Here is a 20,727-nt window from a genome sequence, read left to right on the forward strand (position 1 = left end):
TTACTTTATTGATTCAGACATTTGGGGTAATTTTCTCTGGTTATACTGTGATTTCCACTAGTATATATATACTCTTTATTATCTATATATACAGGGTGATTGTTTATATTAAAGGGGTGAATGTATAGCTCACGTATATTCAATTAATATATGTGAACCATCCAAAAAATCAATGGTTTAAGAAATAATAAACATCCTGTATAATATAGTAAGAAAAAGAGTTTTTATAATTCGAATTACTATATATTAAAATAAATTATTGTTTATTGTCTGTCCTTGTAGATTGTGTATTACCAGAATTTATTGGCATGTCGCATTTAAATGGAATATAAATATTTCAGATTGATCACTTTGTATAGTATGTTTGAAAATATGTGTAAAATATTTAAGTCCTTTTGCTGAAAAAAAGAAATACATATTCATCTCTTTTAAGAAATGAAAGAGTAGTAAAATGTCATGAAGATACTGCAGTCAATTGAGTGTTTTTATTGGACTGCAATAAACAGGGGTGTTCAGCTCAAAAGCTTACTTGGTCCAAATAAACAAAGCTTAGCGGGCCGCAAATAAAAATGAATGTTAACAGAAGAAGAAATAAATATTTTTATTTTTACTAATAAAAAATACAAAGTAAAATTTGACATCTAATATCAGATACGATATCTATGTCGAGAGAAATTTCATATTCGCATTTATATTGACTAAAGCATAAAAACGTTCATTACGGGCCACGAGTTTAACATCCCTGTTAAAAGTATCATATATATATGTTTTGTTCATCTTTAACAATTTTTGTTTTAGTTTTGACATATGTCAAATCTTTGACATAAGATTTGGAGGGAAAAAAGTGAGGTTATGACAATTATGTACATGTATATATATAGATACTAACGCTATCTTTAAAAGGAAGCAATTCACACTGTCGAAAAAAAACCGAACAAAAGTCGACACATGGCATAACATAATGCACGATAAACTTTACAATAATATACATGTATATATATAATCATATATATACAACTTAAAGAAATTAGACAACAGTGAAAAGTATAGAAATTCGTTCTAGAATTAAATACAAAAAAATTTCTCACAATTTGTATACCATTCTGGTAACACTGTGCGCCCAGCCGTGGGAGACTTGAAGTATACCACTGAAATATCTGTACATATGTAATAAACCCGTATTCCTTAATGCTAGTTTAAGTGAAGATACTTAGAAATAAGTATGGCTAACAAACACCACCAAATAACTAACATAGTTAATGTAAATATTATTATATATCTAAGTTAAAGCCATATTATGCCTTTTAGTCAATATCTTAGTAATAAATAACATAAGAGATTTGATGCAAACGGAAGATATTTTATCTAACTTTGAAAAAGAAAATATGTTAAAATCACTGCATACAGGATTTTTTTCGATTTAAAACCTTTAAAGGTGTGAATGTATTTACCATCAATTATGTATGATATACAAAAATTAATGGTCAGAAATAATAGATAACGTAATTATTATATAGTAAGAAATTCAAAATTATACACAGCACCCGGCGAAAAATATTGCACATCGACTTTTAGAAAGAGACAATCGGCTAATTTCGGCTTCGTAGACTACTATCTCTGTCCCATACTACCTATGTGATGTTTTGTCTGTCATTGTATTTCGTGCGACAGAGATAACGCTATACGAAGCCGAAATTAGCCGATTGTCTCTTTCCAAAGGTAATAATTATTGTTTACTATGTTACCCAGTAGACTCTGTTCTGTGAGAAATTGCCGCGTTCATAAATAAAAAATAAATCAAAAACGTGTTTTGAAATATCCCCTTTATAGTTGGTTTTGAAATAGTGAAAAAATTTAAAACTTTTTGCTGTCAAATGAGCTATATATTCACTCCTTTAAAGCTTTTACAACTAAACCAATCATTCTGTATATTATTTCTCACTAACGAATGAATACAGTACAATTAATATAAATATAATGTCCCCTAGTCGCAATTTTACATGGTGGCTATTTATTATCTGTATTACATTTAAGGTGGCGTTCCACTAGTAATTTTTTGGGTGCGAAAATTAATCGAGTAGATTTTTACCAGTGGAATTCCACTTTAATCAACGTGAGATATTTGTAATTATCTTATGTTTCAAGTGTGTTTAAAAAGTGAACTTTTTTATAAATTTTCTTTATTTATTTTACAACATCCTGTTTAGTACAACACATCATGATGGCGCTAGTGTTGAATGTATACAATTAATACTGTCAGGGCTATAATTATGCGCGCAGTGTTATAATGGGGAATACCCGCCTCTTCAGTCTTTCTTTTTCTCTCTTTTCTTTGGCCCCCACTTCGCAGCGCTTTTCTGGACGCTGTACAGTGAGTAATAGAAAATTTCAGTGAAAATATCTAATTTTCAATTGTTTTTTAATGTAGAATAAATCATCAAATTAATATGATAATATATTGTTTTAAATTTCAATATTAAAAGCTATGTTTGATATATATAACATATTGCAATTGATATTTAGATTTCATCATCGTTTGTCAGTCGATGGAAGCCCACTGCTGGGCATAAACCTTTCTCTTACGCTTGTGTTACGCTGCCAATTTGCAGCGTTTTCCCGTGACATAACTATGTCGTTGTTCCACCTACTGGGAGGTCCACCCAGACGAAGAATTCCTCAGCCGATCTCATTTCTAACTCGTTCTCCCTGCCAATATAGCAATTTAATTTTTTTTTGATAAAAAATTCTTGTTGACATTTACCACTAGCGCCATCTACATATTAATATGCATACAGTACCCGGCAATAAATATTGCACATCTTTGGAAAGAGACAATCGGCTAATTTCGGCTTCGTAGAGCGTTATCTCTGTCGCACAAAATACAACGACATACAAAACGTCACATAGGTAGTGTTGGACAGAGATAATGCTCTACGAAGCCGAATTTAACCGGTTGTCTCTATCGAAATGTCGATGTGCTATATATGTCGCCGGGTACTGCACCACAATTGACAATACGATAAAAATGACAATGGCGTGAAAATTGTATATATTATTAATTACTAAAACGAATCTGAAATTGCAGCTGCGATTGATTTTTATTTAGCATAAAGTAATCTAAGATAAACTATTTATATATAAAGTTGTTTTATTAATACAATACCTTTTGTACATAATCCTATATATTAGGAAGGTCAACGAGGTAGCTAGGATTCTCGTCTGAAATGGCAGTATGGGATACATCGCTCGTGTATCCGGTTGTTGGAGCCGAAAGATTCTCCAGTGGCGACCAGGAGCTGATGGATGCATGAGTACGCCACCCACTAGGTAGACCACCGGGAAGATCATGGGAAAACGCATGCGTGCAGCGCAGTACCGATCGTTGGAGGAAGAGGCCTTGCAGGGGGCGTCCATCGGCTGAAAAGAAGAAGACATCGCCACCCCTAGATCTCTTTCATATCTCACGATCATGCGCTCTCACCCATCTTCCATCTGCTGTTGTTTTAAGATCATCTCGTCTGCGTATTGATCTTCCACTCTTGTATTTATATTCTTTCGTCTACCATTACATTACGTTTTTAGCTTACTTCCCTTACATGCTGCTGTTGGTACGTCCAATGTACCATATTAAAAAAAAATTATATATATATATATATATATATATATATATATATATATATATGAGGGGTGGTCGTTAGTACGGGCCCCTCGTTCCGTAATAGATAATTCGGTGAAAAGAAAAACACTTGCCGGATAGTTAAACTTATAATATCACAGAACAATAAATCTCAATCTGAGTTACAAGTATTTCCTTTGTTGAACAAGTTGAGCGGTTGAAGCAACACGTCCGCTCGGTAGCGCGGCGCGTCAGAGAAAGAGCGAGATGTACTGAGTGTAAGAAGGGCATGCAAAAACAGATGCGTTCACAGATAATAAATTTGGGTGCGTTCTAATGAACGACACATATATTTAAATAAAAAGGCAGTGGCTAACGAAAAATATATTTATACATACCTGTTGGTGGTGGTAGCCAGCTGCACGATCTCCCAGGACTGGTCAGGCGGCAGCAAGTCGAGAGCCGGTAGTTCACAGAATGTGTTCGTTCCGGTGCAAGGTGATATAAATTCAACCTCAATGATCGTAGGTTTTTTTAGTATAAAACCGGACCTGTGAATGTCACAGTTATATACATATATAAATATATGTACAATTTGCTCCGCTGACAGTAAACTTCGAGATCGCTTGCGACGAAGGAAGGGAAGAAGCCAAAAGCAGTTGATGTGATTATTTACTGTCAAAACGGAGTTACAAAATTTAAAGCACGTAAAACTAAAATAGAAGAGATAAACATATATATTGAAAAATAATTAGGAATACACAATAATGGAACTATGGACAAAGACAGAATCTTGAACTGTAACTTATAGCTAAACATTACTTAATATTAATGTCTTTATTATTCTTTTGTCACACACGCACGCACGCACACACACGCACCCACGCGCGCACACACACACACGCACACACACACACACACGCACACACACGCGCGCACACACGCACACAAGCATAAACACACACACGCACGCACGCACATGTATGCATATATATATAGTCATGTTAAACCCTGTATAATAATAAATTAAGCATGACAGTCGTTGGGAAATTATTTAGACATTGAATGAATTATTAGTATAAAGTAAATGACAATAGGAAGTGATTTCCTAGCGCATGTCGTATATAATTGCAGTCCACCGCCTGTTATGGTTCGTAATTGTTATATTTCTCGATTGTACTTCCATATTATCGGCTTTATTTGTAACAAAAAGGTTTTTACCTTAGTATCCCATAACAGCTATTACAGTTGATTAAAATATATGTCTCATATACTTTTGCTAGTCCAGATAAAATGTATTTGATTGCACGCTATTTCGTTTCATTCCTATTCATACTTTATTTTTCTTTCTTAAGTTAATTTTCTTTCTTCGCCTTCACTTCCGGAGTACATTTTTTTCAATTTTCATTCATTTACTTTAGTTTATCTTTTAATGTACATTTATCTTTTTGCTTCGTTAAATTCTACATCACGTTACAGTTTTTTTTTCTCATTCTAGTCTTACCAAACTAAGATTTGTCGCTTTTAATTACGTTTCTTTTTACAATGCTCTATGATTTTGTCGTCTTTTTTCTTCCTCTAACAGCATGGCAATGTATTCCTCTTCTATTCTAAAGTAATTATGTTTAAGTCTATCTAGTGGGGCGTCTACCCACGCAGTGTAGACAGGTTCTAGGTTGCAACTCGAAAATTCTTTTTTCTTTCATAATTTCCTACTTACTATATCAAATTACTTACCTCTAGCTATATCTATATTACAAATCTATTCACGATTTATGAATGTATATATTCAATTACTAATCGCTTAGAAAGCCGTATTCACAATGACACTGTCTTTACTATAATTTTATTGATGAAGAATCATGACTTCTTAACGCAAATGTACAGTATTTAAAGATTTTAAAACAAGTTCTTTGTGATAAAAAATTACATAAAACTGTTGAATATTCCCTAGTTCCACAGAAATCCGAATGCTAAAATCGATTCTCACTATTTAATGGAATCAGGCGTTACCTCGCGGAAGTCCATCCTAAGCAAGAAAAGGACCAATATTGAACCACTTCCGCACATGCAGTGGTAGTCATGCAATAAAATGCACCACCCGCCAGCCCGCTTATAAATGCGTATGTGGCAAACAATGCGAATCACACAACCGCCACCGCCAAATCCCTCAACGCGTGTTTCACCCCCCCACGGGGCATCTTCAGGAGTTATGTTACATCGGTATAACATGTGCGGAAGTGGCTAAATATTGGTCCTTTTCTTACTTAGGATGGACTTCCGCGAAGTAACGCCTGATTCCATTAAATAATTATACATTAGTTTGTACATTATTGTATTTCAAGTCGCTGCTCAAGCGCTACAATCAAATGCCTTGTCGTTTGAGACAATGTGCCGGGCCAACTCATCAAAAGATTCTGCCGTAGATTTGTTCCTGAGGAGGTCCGGTAAGTTGAACGGAGGTATATTAAGGTTTTCACATAAGGTCACGTGGTTACGTCTTTTGGATTCGAATAGGGAGCAGTGTCTGAATAAGTGGTGAAAAGTCTGTACTGTTGACCCGTGGAACGAATATTCCGTGACTAAAGAGGTTATACTGGAATTGGCCAGATGTTAGTTTGTCCGCGGATGCAGCCATTTGGGATGTTCCCCGTTGATATTGAGTCTTCGTATGACGATATCTAGTAGTAGGATAAAGATAACTGTCTGGAGGGAATCTCCTAGTTTAACTTCAGAGCAGTGGCGTACCTAGGGGGGGGGCGGTGGGTGCGGTCCGCACCGGGCGGCACTTACCTAGGGGCGGCATTTTTTAAATTTACTTATAGTTGTAAAAAGCAACATATTCATTTCATATTTATTTTCTTTCTTGAATAATAAATTAAATATCTGTTCCTAACATTGTAATTTTGTTAAGAATTTTTTTAACAATTTCAATCAGTGTCGGTAGTTGCGAAAGAAGCTTCTCAAAATTGAAGTTGATAAAAAATTATCTTCGATCTACAATGAGTCAATTAAGACCAAAAACTCTTGCAATATTGCCAATAGAACAAGAAATTACAAATAATTTTAATTTTGAGAGCATTATACACGATTTTTCTAGTATGAAAGCTAGAAAGAAGAGTAGATATTATATAAATATGTTTACGAGTGCATACACATAGGTCTAAAAAAATTTACTCTGTGTATTAATTAATATTGATTAAATAACTTAATAATTTATTTATGTGTATTAATTTATAAAAAAAACCACTATTTGATTGACTTATAATAGAAGGGGCGGCAAACTGGAGATCGCCCCGGGCGACAAAAGTTCTTGGTACACCACTGCTTCAGAGTATATGCAGAAAGGTACGCGGTGCACATTTTAAATAGCCATCATTTACCAAACGAACTATTAGGGTGACCAGGAAGTAATGTTTCCGTCGACATATTTTACAGAAAAACCGATTGATTTGTTACCGCTCCGGCATTGATTTGTATACTAGACGACAAAAGATTGTTTGACGAAGGTGATTATATTGTTGATCATAAATAAAAACTTGTTGAAAATGTAGTCGTGTAAATTTAACTTAAGAAAGCGATATTACATTTCGGTCCCCCTAATATGTATGTATATACCTATATACATATATAGAAGACAATAAACTTTTTAGACTTTAAAAGGAAACAATTTACACGGTCCAAAAAAAAAAGAAAAACGACACAGATGGCGTAACATATGGGCATGACAACCTTTAAGATTATATATATATATATATATATATAACTTCATGGGTGTGAATACTACTACACAACAAAACACCAAGGCTATTGATACCATCTCCAAGTGGACCCCGCAACAATAAACCCAAGAGGACCCAGGAAATGGTGGGTGTAATGTGTAGAGGATTATCACAGGAGTACTGGAAGATACCTTCATCTTGGCAAAGAACGGCGAAAAATAGAGAGAGAAGGAAGAAGGTCGTGGAGGAGGCCGCAGGAAGACGAAGAAGTTAAAGCTATACTCTAATTTAATAATCACCGAATCTTTTGCACTAGAAGGATTATTTAATAAAAAAAAATTCACTTAGATATATTTTTTCTGTGACCGCTTTCACCTTTATTACAATATATAACAACGAAGTATAACAAAGTAGACAAATGTGTATATATATATATATCTCTCTAATATATAAAATTCTCGTGTCACGGTGTTCGAACTTGAACTCCTCTGAAACGGCTTGACTGATTTTTACCAAATTTAATATGCGTATTCCAGTAGGTCTGAGAATCGGCTACTATCTATTTACTATACCCCTAAGTGACAAAGGTTGTTCACACTAAAAAAAAAATTATTTTTTTAACGAAATTTTTTGTTTTTATTTTTTTATGATACAGCATACAATAATACATACAACCATAAATTTTCACCCCTCTACGATCAACCCTTATTTTTTATTTGTAAATTAAAATATAATTTTTTTTGCAAAACAACGTTTGCGGGATCAGCTAGTATATATATATAATTTCCCATGAATGAGTCACAGGGATCGCTACACCCGGGTGGATATTTCGTAGAACGGATTGTGTTTGTACTGAATCATTTCGTCGTATGCCTCGCATTATCGTTCGATGACTCGTTCGACATGCAATTATCTAAGTAATGTAATGTATTTTCTTTAAACATCAAAACTATACTATTTTTACGTAATTTGAAAAGATAATTTAAGAATAAAATTGATTAGTTTTTTATTTATTTATATATTACAAACAGGGAAGACATACTATAATCGCAGTATGGTATTATGCAAAGCACGCTGCTGCCTATTCTCTGATAACTTATTTATGTATTTAATGGAATCAGGCGTTACCTTGCGGAAGTCCATCATAAGTAAGAAAAGGACCAATATTTAGCCACTTCCGCACATGCAGATGAGTCTGATGACTCTGTGTTTGGCACTAATGGGTGTAACATAACTCCTGAAGATGCCCCGTGTATGGGTGAAACACGTGTTGAGTGATATTGCGGTGGCAGTTGTGTGATTCGCATTGTTTGCCGCATACGCATTAATCAGCTGGCTGGCGGGCGGTGCACTTTATTGCACGACTCCCACTGCATGTGCGGAAGTGGCTAAATATTGGTCCTTTTTTACTTATAATGTTCTATGTGACCTATGTCCAGCGGTGGACAGTATGAAATAATGTCGCAGTAAAGACAGTATGTGGGGAACACGTGCCGCAGCGTGGATATGCCCCCATTATCGTGTCACCTGATAGACGCTTACTTCAAGGTACTATCCTCACTAGAAGGGCACCATATACCCGGTCTTGCACTACCCAAAACTAGTGATCTTCAAAATATCATCAGTCTACCTTATGGGTGCTTACCCGCTTCGTCTATGGGTTTGCATTTGCCAGTCGAGAACCCTTTCGACCTGTTCGCTGTCACTTCAGACAAGCAATTCTTCAAGCTACTTCAGTGACCTTGGTTCTTCTGAAGATCTAGCAACAAAACCTCTAGCTTACCCCTCTACTTTGCTGTAAACCCTTCTTATGAAGATCAATATAAGATCTATATGTCTCCACAGATATATAAAATAATTTACTTGAATTTACGTTAATAATAGATCTGATAAATAGAATTATACAGCTTAAGTGAAATAAATGTAAAACAAAAGTATGTAAATAACAGAAATAAAATAAATAAAATACTATTGTATAATGAGAGAGGAATAGAAGGTCACAGAGCGTAAGAGAATGAAAGAAGAAATGTGGAATGAACACCGAATGAATGAACATAGGATGCATAAATGAAGAGAGCGAAAATAAAAAAAGACTGTGAAAAGTTAAATAAACGAAAACAAAAGTCCCTGTCCCACATCAGATAGGGGGTACGAGAGGCTCCCAATAGCGGGGCCAAAAAAAATAGATCTGTGATATTGAAACACACCGTATAAGGTAAACTGTGTTTCTATGCAATATTTTACTTATACCTTCTCAAGACACACGGTCAGTTTTTATCTTGATATTATTTTTAGAATATTTTGTCTATTTTTATTTAACATTTTCCTAATGAATATTTTTATTATAAATAAAGCCCACAGTTTGTATATTCCTTTTTTTATTTATCACGTTCAACGACTGTAAATATCAACAGTTATTTATTATTGAAAGGTTTAATATTAATTCAATTTTAGTTCTTATTTCGCCCTTGATGCTTTACATTTTCTTTCACAATTTTCATCGATCTTCCTTTAGAAATTCTATTATTCTTTCTTCTCCACAATATCTATATCACAGATACAGTACAATTTGCTTGCTTTAGTTTTCTTTGGTTAACTTATGTATCTCTTTTGTGATTTTTTTTAAATTGTACTTTACTGAAAGGAAGGCAAAGGAAGTGACACGATGTATGGAAGGAAAGTATGAAAATGAATGAAAGATATGATGAATGATATTAGAGGAAAGAATGAAAGACATTGAGGAGAGCTAAAGAAGAATATGGAAATAAATAAAATTATTTGAAAGAATTGTAATGTAAATAAAGACGCTGTTCACCCATGATAGGGGTTGAACGACAGGCCGCAAAAAACGGGGCTCCAAAAAATAATTACTTAATGTAACATATTTCAAAACGATCACTTTGCTGACCCATTTAAAGCCACCTATTTAAATTTTTAAACTTTAAATCAGTGATTCCCAAAGTGGTCTATATCGATCCCAGGATCTATGACAACCTGCAAGGGGTCTACGTCAGCGAAAAAAAATTTGGGGGTCCATGAAATGAAAATGGGGGTCCACGATAGTGGATCTCAACACATACACTGATAGTACCTATTTATTTACATTAAAGTACTCGTACCTATGAAGTAAAAATTTTATTGCTTATGCTCAAGGGGTCTACGTCAGCGAAAAAAAATTTGGGGGTCCATGAAATGAAAATGGGGGTCCACGATAGTGGATCTCAACACATACACTGATAGTACCTATTTATTTACATTAAAGTACTCGTACCTATGAAGTAAAAATTTTATTGCTTATGCTATTTTATATATATTTTATTTTAATGTTACGTATATTTAATGTTTCGTATATTTTATATAACAGATACAAAATTTTATTTTGAGTAGTTTTAATTTAAATTCAATTTATAAATGTATAAATTAACATGAATTTTTACTTTAAGTTTTTAACACTAAACTTCATTACAGTTAGAAATTAACAGGAAATCAATATCAGGTAAGTAGGGGGTCTACTCAACACGGAAAAACATGGCAAGGGGTCTACGACACAAAAAAGTTTGGGGAACTCTGCTTTAAATTCAAGCATTATTATAATACGTACAATTTATCTATTGTTATTCCAACAATCGTTAGATAAAATCAACTATATTTCGTAAAATCCATTGAATTATTACCGCAATAACATATTGCAACATCTAATTGTATATCTAGCCATTATTGTTAAAACTTCACGAAATTGCGTTCAGTAGAAACTTTAGTATACGGGCATAGCTGTGGTAAAGTGGTCTGAAACATGACAATCAGTGGAAAAACTCTATGTAACGTTATTCAAAGCTTTCCCGTGCTGTTGATACTTGCACAGAATGCTCATAAATGTCTGAAGACACCATTCGTATACACACCACCTAGTCCAATACATTCACCTGAATATTATGAAGCATACGATGCATTGATACATAACCTCTTCACCTACAACTGCAATGGTTATAATTATCAAACAGACTACGGCTATGGAAGGAAATGGTCAGAAGATTACAGTGCATCTGTTAAACCTTGCCATCCAGTGCACACTGAATATCCGTTTCAAATACACGGTTACAATTCACCCGGGTATCTATATAAAAATTCCTACATCGTCAACAGTTCTAACCATGAATATAAATACGCGAGAAATCACGTCAACAACATCAAACAAAAATACAAGGTTGTCATTTTAAAACAAGGAAGAGGACAAAGAAGATCAAAGAAAATAATAAGTTAGTAATTGTTTTAATTATTTTACCCATTCAAGACCGACTTCACACCGTGCGTGCTATGTATTTCCAAGGCAAAAAGACAGACTTCACACCGTGAGTGCAATGCATTTCCAAGGCAAAAACACCGACTTCACACCGTTCGTGCGATGCATTTCCGAGGAAAATACACCGACTTCACACCGTGCGTACAATGCATTTCCGAGGTAAAAACACAGACTGCACACCGAGCGTGCAATGCATTTCCGAGGCAAAAACACCGACTTCACACCGTGTGTGCAATGCATTTCCGAGGCAAAAACACCGACTGCACACCGTACGTGCAATGCATTTCCGAGGCAAAAACACCGACTTCACACCGTACGTGCAATGCATTTCCGAGGCAAAAACACCGACTTCACTTCGTGCGTGCAATGCGTTTGCGAGGCAAAAACACCGACTTCACAACGTGCGTGCAATGCATTTCCGAGGCAAAAACATCGACTGCACACCGTCTGAGCAGTGTGTTTCCGAAGCAAAACACCGACTTCACACCGTGCGTGCAATGCATTTCCGAGACAAAAACACCGACTTCACACCGTGAGTGCAATGCATTTCCGAGGCAAAAACATCGACTTCACACCGTGCGTGCAATGCATTTCCGAGGCAAAAAAACCGACTGCACACCGTGCATGCAATGTATTTCCGAGGCAAAAACATCGACTTCACACCATGAGTGCAAGGCATTTCCGAGGCAAAAACACCGACTTCACACCATGAGTGCAAGGCATTTCCGAGGCAAAAACACCGACTTCACACCGTGAGTGCAATGCATTTCCGAGGTAAAAAGACCGTCTGCACACCATGCGTGCAATGCATTTCCGAGGCAAAAACACCGACTTCACACCGTGCGTGCAATGCATTTCCAAGGCAAAAACACCGACTTCATACCGTGAGTGCAATGCATTTCCGCGGTAAAAACTCCGACTTTACACCGTGTGTGCTATTGAATAGCTGATAATGATATTGAATAGCTGTTATCAGACAGTCTGGAAAAAACAGCCGTGAGAACAAAATTAAGCTAAAAATAATCTAAGAAGTTTGTAAAAATAAAATTTGATTTTGGTTTCAATTTAGCATCTAAAATGAGTGACCCAAAGCCAGGACAATCAGGATAACAGAAAATGAGCAGCGATAGTGAAAGTGATGATTTGATGCCTACGGAAACTAAAAAACTGAAATATTATAATATATATAGTGACAGTGATGAAAAAATGAATATAGAACAGTTAGATGATGTACATGATGATAGTGTTGAGCATATTAGGAAGATTTTAATGAAGATGTTACCTGATTGTTTTTGGAATAAATGTTTTTCAAATTAATAATTGTTTTTATTTTATTTTACATTTACACTTGGTGTGCAATACGTTTCTCGTAATAGAAATGTTCAAAGGAGCTATCTGCACACACGGTGTGCTCTCATCTTATTTGTCTTTGAGTTACAAAGCGACTGATTTCTATTGCCAACATGTTTTTATATTAAAAATAGGCACTGTAAACCAAAAAAAAAAATTTGGATTCGGGATTTCCAAAAATATGCGCGGTCTCGAATGATATTAAATACAGAAAAAACTCCTTATTCGCGTTTTCACTACTTGAGTATTAAAAAATTTCAATGCAATTACTATATATGCTGCTAAATATTTATTTATTCTCGGATCAAATAAGTGACTACATTTAAAGGTAATATAAACTCACAGCCTATTGAAGAAAATGCTTCAATTAATGACTAGAAACGTGATGAAGAAGGTTGAATGGCAGATGAGCTTTGCGATTTATTTATGAACATTGACACGTCTATGGAACGAAGCCTTATTAAAAGGCAGATTGCTAATGCGACTGCCGCGTGTCTGATTTTAAGGAGCCTTTAAAAACTGCCAGGCAAGAGAAAATTATAAAATTACTAGCTGATCCCGCAAACGTTGTTTTGCAACAAAAATTGATATTTTAATTTACAAATAAAAAATAAGGGTTGATCGTAGAGGGGTGAAAATTTATAGTTGTATGTATTCTTGTATGCTGTATCATAAAAAAATAAAAACAAAAAATTTCGTTAAAAAAATAAAAAAATTTTTTTAAGTGTGAACAACCTTTATCACTTAGGGGTATAAAAAATAGATAGTAGCCGATTCTCATACCTACTGAATACGCATATAAAATTTGGTAAAAATCGGTCGAGCCGTTTCAGAGGAATTCAAGTTCGAACACCGTGACACGAGAATTTTATATATTAGATTCCAACCATTGTTTAAGCCTTAAAAATTAAAATTAAATTGAATTTTTTATAAATAAGTTTTTTTTATTTTGTCACCTAGAAACGTATCCCATATAATCCCAATATAAGTTACCATTCACGGTGTCTGTATTCGCGGCATATTAATGGAATATATACAATGAGAATATATAACTATTACTGCATAATAGATTTGTTATTTAGCTATATATAATTTCTTATGGTGTAGACTTATTGTATGTTGAGGGGTTTAGTCTATCCAAGTATATTATTGTAATAGTAATAGAGCTCTTATAGAATTCTTATATCGTATACAAGTGACCACGCTTGATGACTCAAAGAGGATAACATTTTGAATATATAAATAAGAATAGGAGGTCCAGTGAAATATATGTATAGACATTAATATTTAAATCACAGAACATAAATTCCCACAAACGAATGACAAACTCAAATGCAATCATATCCTTTCTAAGGTTGCATTTTCATATCCTGTTTCTACCGTATCCGGTTCTGTGTGGACAATTAAAACAATTAATTAATTTTAATAACATACAGTGGTTTACTAATAATTATAAACATTTATTCTAATGATATTAGGTTCATTGTCACGTGTTGGGACATTGCGAAACTTGGGAATCAAGCTTGTTCATTTTTGAACACCTTCACCGTCTTAAACACCTTGACAGAATCGATGACAAACTTTTAGGTGTAGATAGTTATGGCATAAAGTGATTCTGTATCATATTTGAAGTGGAATGTTCCATACGGAACACATATTTGTTGAAGTTACACGAACATTTACCGAAATAATGTGTTGGAAATTTCCCACAGTCATGTTGTACTTTAACCATTGCTAGAAGGTCATCGTCAATTATTTTGTTATTATTCAAAACTCGCGGGGTGGCAAGCTACTGAAAAAATATGAAGGTACAAGTGGCAGCTACAAGCTAGTTCTTCGGAGCAGTAGTAATGGATAATTCAGTTTTGATTTCACTTCAGACCCACGGGTAGGTGTATATTGCATTAGTTTGAAAGTTCGAACAGAAAAAAGACTCGTTAGAAGCATGTTATAAAAGAGAACGATCTTAAGCCCGAGGGTGGACTTATTGGTGCATCTTGGTGTCGACCTGTCGTTCCCCTATCATTATTTGACAACAGGGACTTTGATTTCACTAAGTTTTTCAGTTCAGTATAGTTTTATTTATTTTTCTTGTTTATTTCGTCACAATATCTGGCATTATATTTTCTTTCATCCTTTACATTTTCTTTCATTCTTATATCTTGTATTTATATACCTTCTATTCGTCGCATTTAATTTCGCCACATTTTTTACATTACATTTTATTTTATATCATTCTTTACATTAATAACAATTCTAATTTTTTAACATGTCTTTCTTTATTATATATCCTGTATATAATAAAGAATAAGAAAGACATGTTATGCTAAAATATCTTATGGATAATTAAAAAAATTGTAGATTTAATGTTATAGAAGGTCTCACAACAGCGTGAAGGTTAAAACTTTCAACTAAACGTCAGTATATGAGTGCTTGGGTCAACGTACGGCCAATGATAAAATGATTCATTATAGAAAGGATACCTTTCCTGGTACGCAATTGTATCTAACCAAGGATTATGATTACATACACTTTGAATTTTAATATGGTATTTGTTTAACCTATCTCCGTCGCAAGCATAAAAACTGTTCCGATCCGCGGGCATGAATTCACGCCTGAGTAACATCTCTATTTTTCTCTTTTTTAATATGGCTATACATCCTATATATCTCACTGGAATACGTTTGCAAGTATTTAAACTTTTAGTAAAAAATCTTATATAAACTATGTAGTATATTTCTATGTAGTTTATTTTTAATCTGTTATAAACATGAGTATCCGATGACAAGTAATATGCGCGCAATGACTTAATAACCGCAGGCTATATTCTTATTTTGCTGAGAATATTGAAACGAAACCTCAAAAGAAAACTAAAAAGGTAATCAAATCTAGCGACTATAATAAAAATAACACCGAAAAAGTAGACCAGAATGATGGTAAAAGTAAAAAGAAGGTAACTAAAGATTTAAAAAAAGAATAAACTAAAAAAATCTAGATTGTCTGTGACAGTTAAAAGATAAAGCCGCCGAAAATGAAACATAACATATTTCAAATATAAAATTTAATTTAATTTTAACAGTTTATATATATATAAAAAATGGACATAGATAAAAAATACTTTTCACAGTTCTGTGGTAATAGATATGCAATAAATCAATCCGTGATTAAGTTGTACACGCCGTATAAGGAAAACCCGAGTGTTTCTTATTGATTTTTATTTTAATTATCGCATAGCAAGCTTGTAATATACCGTTGTTACTACGCTACAAACTTGTTTGATCACTCTACACTAAAAATAAATTATTGTTTTTAGGAACAGGTTTCGAAATTGTAGTCCTGTCTGTGGGAGGATTCGTATCCTTCTACGTATTTTTTTTTATGACCCCCGCTATTGGGGGCCTCTCGTACCCCTATCTGATTTTGGGACAGGGACCTTTTGCACAATATATTTTTTCACATTAATTTTTATTTTTATACTCTTCTCTTATTCTTCTTATTATCTTCCATTCTTTTCTATCTATCATGCTACATTTCTATTCTTTCGTACTCTTATACTCTGTTTTCCTCATTCTTTCGTCCTCTTATATTTTTTACAATTCTTAGTTTCTAGGTACATTTATCACATTTTATTTTTCTATACAATTAATTATTTATTTTACATCACTTTTGTTTTATTTTCTTTTGTTTTATACCTAGCTTTTATATCTGTTTACTGTTTGGTTTATGACTGTCTTACAATAATCGAGGAACTCATCCCTTTTTTTTTTTTTCGCCTATCAGGGAGGCTATTGACTCCTCCCTGATTTATCCTTCTACGTATTGCCTAGTGATCCACGGTGCCGTCTACACCTTTATATTTGTTTTTCTTTTTTTTTTAATACTCGTACCCCTATCTTGCGTGGGATAGGGACTTTATGGGCAAATTTATTTATTCACATTATTATTTATTATTTACATTCTCACCTTTCATACTTCACATATTCTTTCAGTCTATTCTTTCATGCCACAATTCTGCTGTCTTTCCCTTTTGCTCTGTATCACCTTTCATTCCTCCCTCGTTACACATTACATTTTATATCTTTATTTCTATTTGTTTACATTTTATCACATTTATTTCTTATTATCTATTTACATTTCTAAATTTTCCTTAAGTTTTATTTTTGTCTATTGCTATCATAATGATTTTTTTGCAATATGCGAGTAAGTCTTTTTTAGTGTCTTTTCCGTTTATCAGGGAGGCTATTGACTCCTCCCTGATTTTTACGCCAGACCGGCACTCGAATTCGACACACCTTTATATTAGTAGATTCCCGTTCCATGAACATAGTACAGGTGAAGCTTTAAAAGCTCCCGTGCTAACAACAGTGACAACAGAAACAATTTGTCACAGTCTAAATAAAAATTAAATAAATAAAACCGGTTTAATATTAAGTATAAAATAGTTTATCGTTCTTCCAGACGTCCACTGCTGGGTATTAGTCTCCCATTAGATTCCCTATCGGAGTATTTGGTCTTCCAACTAAGTCTTCTTCTTCTGTCCACCTGATGGTCGAACATCTTTCGTTGCTTCTTGGTCTGTGGTCCTCACTGCAGAACACAAAAGGAGTGGACATCTTGTTCTGTGTGTTTTCCCACTGGCACTTTATCTTGCCAATCTGCTGAACCATGTCGGTTATATATATATATATATATATATATATATATGCGCGGTTCGCATGTGCGGAAATGGCTAAATATTGGACTTTTTCTTACAATCTTATATAATTAATGAACAAATTGTTGATTGTATTATTGTAAAACATATATCTTTTATATAACAAACAGACGAGGTATGGAACGTGTTTGTTTGTCTTAATTTAAAAGTCTTCAAGACAAAAGTGTATAGATTTCAAGGCAAGCATGTAGCATTGTATACCTAACCATCACCTAACATCAGACAAGACAAGTCAAATGCTTTACCTGTAGTCGATAAAAAAGAGTCTATGTTTACCTGTAAATGTTTACAATGTTACTTCTTAAAAAACCTTATTGTATTTAATGGAATCAGGCGTTACCTTGCGGAAGTCTATCCTAAGTAAAAGATCAATATTTAACCACTTCCGCACATGCAGTGGTAGTCGTGCAACAAAGTGCACCGCCCGCCAGCCCGCTGATAAATGCACATGCGGCAAACAATGCGAATTACACAACTGCCACCGTCAAATCACTCAAAATATATATTGACTTTGAAAACGAAATTATGCGATAACATATAACATTTTAACGAATGCTATTTTAAACCAGTTTACCATCAGAAATTAACGTATTATTAGACTACGAATTATAATAATTATATCAAACATTTATTTCGCAAGATTTTGAGTTACTTTATATACAGTTGTAATGGATGGCGTTTGTCTTCCATCTCACCTGATGGAAAGTGTTGAAGACGAAGGTGGTACACGCCCATCCAAAAGAAACCTGTTCACTCTACTCTTAAAGGCTTCAGAGTTCTACTCATCAGGAAAAATAGATCCAGGCAGGTCGTTCCAAATCTTGGCGACTCTCACCAAAAAACGAGTTGTCCAACCGTTTAGTTCGACAACGTATTTCAACAATGTATGGATGAAACTTTTGCCTGCGCCTAGTAGTCCGATAAAGGAATGGAGATGGCTCAATCAGTTCGAAAAGAGCCTTCGAGCACTCTCCAAAGTGCATCATATAAAAACCGATAAACTGGAAACTCGATGATGATGCTCAAGGGTGTGTGGTCTGCTATTTGAGAGCTTTTCGTTGTTAATTAACCTACGGGCTCTTCGGTCAACTGAGTCCAAAGCTTCCAGATGATATTTGGCTGCACCGTCCAAGAGGTGACTGCCACTTTCTAAATGAGACTGTTTTATGCTGTCTCCCGTTGTCTTTTAGGCAAGCATGTTACATCGCAGATCTCGTTATTTCTTAACATCAGGCAAGACAAAGGCCACACGGTTTGTCAATAGTAGATAAAAAAATATCACCCTGTATAGCATATTTCAATAATTACTTTACACAGGGGTAAATAGACGTAAAAGCCAGCTATACATATATATATATATATATATATATAGCTATATATTTATATTTATATAGCTTCCGGGGCAGCTATTAATAAAAGACATGGAATTTACAATCGTCCTTGGTGACATATTTCGGTATGCCCCAACAGTGGGCGAAAAGGAAATTCCACGAATGTTTATATAGATCGTAAATAACTCTAATGGTAGTTTTCGGAAGTTCCCCTCCTACTGCAACCGGATGTGAATTATTCACCGATCGTTTATTAACATATAGTGATATGTGTTTGTCTGTACGTACATATTAATTTTTTTATTGCGTAGAATGTTCTACAGGTGAAGTTACGTATTTAGTGCGTTAAAAATGGATTACCAGTTACGGCTGCAGCAAGGGATCGAAGAAAGGAACAGAACCAAATGTAAATCTGTGAAAGTAAGGTGATGAATGATAGGATTGGTGAAGAATAAAATATGAAGAAATAAATGTCATTTCGAAGGAAAAAAGATCAGAATGCAAATATATTATGAAATAAAATATATTTTGTAAAAATAGTCTCTGTTTACCCAAGACAGGAGATATACCCCAGTAGTGAGGCTCCCAAAAGTGGGTTGCCTTAAAAAACAACAGCTGATGTTACGATGATGTCATAGAAGTGTATTGTAATACCATGTACAGTCGCCCATAAAAGTGTTAATACATTTACGAATATAAAAGTTTACCTTTTATGTAATGTGCTTTACTATTTTAGTCAAGTTTATAGCGCTTCCATTTTAGAACTCGTGTCGTCTTTGTCTCACCCAGAAATATAACTTATGTTTAGAATATAAGTAATGTAACACAACTTACATTACCTAACCATTAACCCCCTTCTTTTTGTTATTTAGTTTCCAAGTATATCCCATCATTCTAAGTTCAAGTATTGATTTTAGATAAAGTGTTCAATAAATATTATTTCGTATTATTATACGATTCACTATAAGAAAAGAATCCATAGAAAGAAATTTTTATAAAAGATACGACCTTCCAATTTTTTTTTCGGTGTCCCCTGTATTCTAGTACATATTTGTACTAATTTAGTTTTCGATACTATATATTGATTTTAAATAAATTTCTCAATTATTATTGCTCCGCAATATAAATATATGTAAATATATTTGTGATAATTACTCAAAAAAAAAAAAGGCAAAGGCGTCGTTACATAGAGGCAGGGAATATTTAAATTTACTGTGATATTCTAATTTTAAAATATTTTAAATTTCATCATATCAGCTGATAGAGCCTATCTCAAAGATCACCGACGTGCCAATACCTTAACTATATCGTTGGTCTACCTAGTGGAAGGCCTATTCAAGAATCTTTGGGAGGCGTTGTACCCACTGATATTTTAGAAAGCGATTCTTCTACCTACGAAAGTGATCTTGGTTCATTTACGGATCTCCTCATTCTGATTCTGTCTCGTAGCTAATATGAAAACGCCACCATGTCAGTCTCCTTGCAGGATCAGAGCTCAAAATTAATCCAGCTGCAGATAGGTGTTAGACAAAAAGACATCTCTCTAAAACTGCATCATTGTACTAAAAATTCAATCACAAAATAATATATTATTCATATGAACATACATTTTATATATTAAACAAATGTAATTGTTGTTAACTAAAAAAAAGACAGATAAAAAAATTAAAAAAAAACCACAGGCATCGCTGCAC

Source organism: Battus philenor, unplaced genomic scaffold, assembly GCF_028537555.1.
Source record: "Battus philenor isolate CCGP_79_NKW_IND1 unplaced genomic scaffold, ilBatPhil1.0.hap1 SCAF_18, whole genome shotgun sequence".
In the NCBI taxonomy this organism is placed as follows: domain Eukaryota; kingdom Metazoa; phylum Arthropoda; class Insecta; order Lepidoptera; family Papilionidae; genus Battus; species Battus philenor.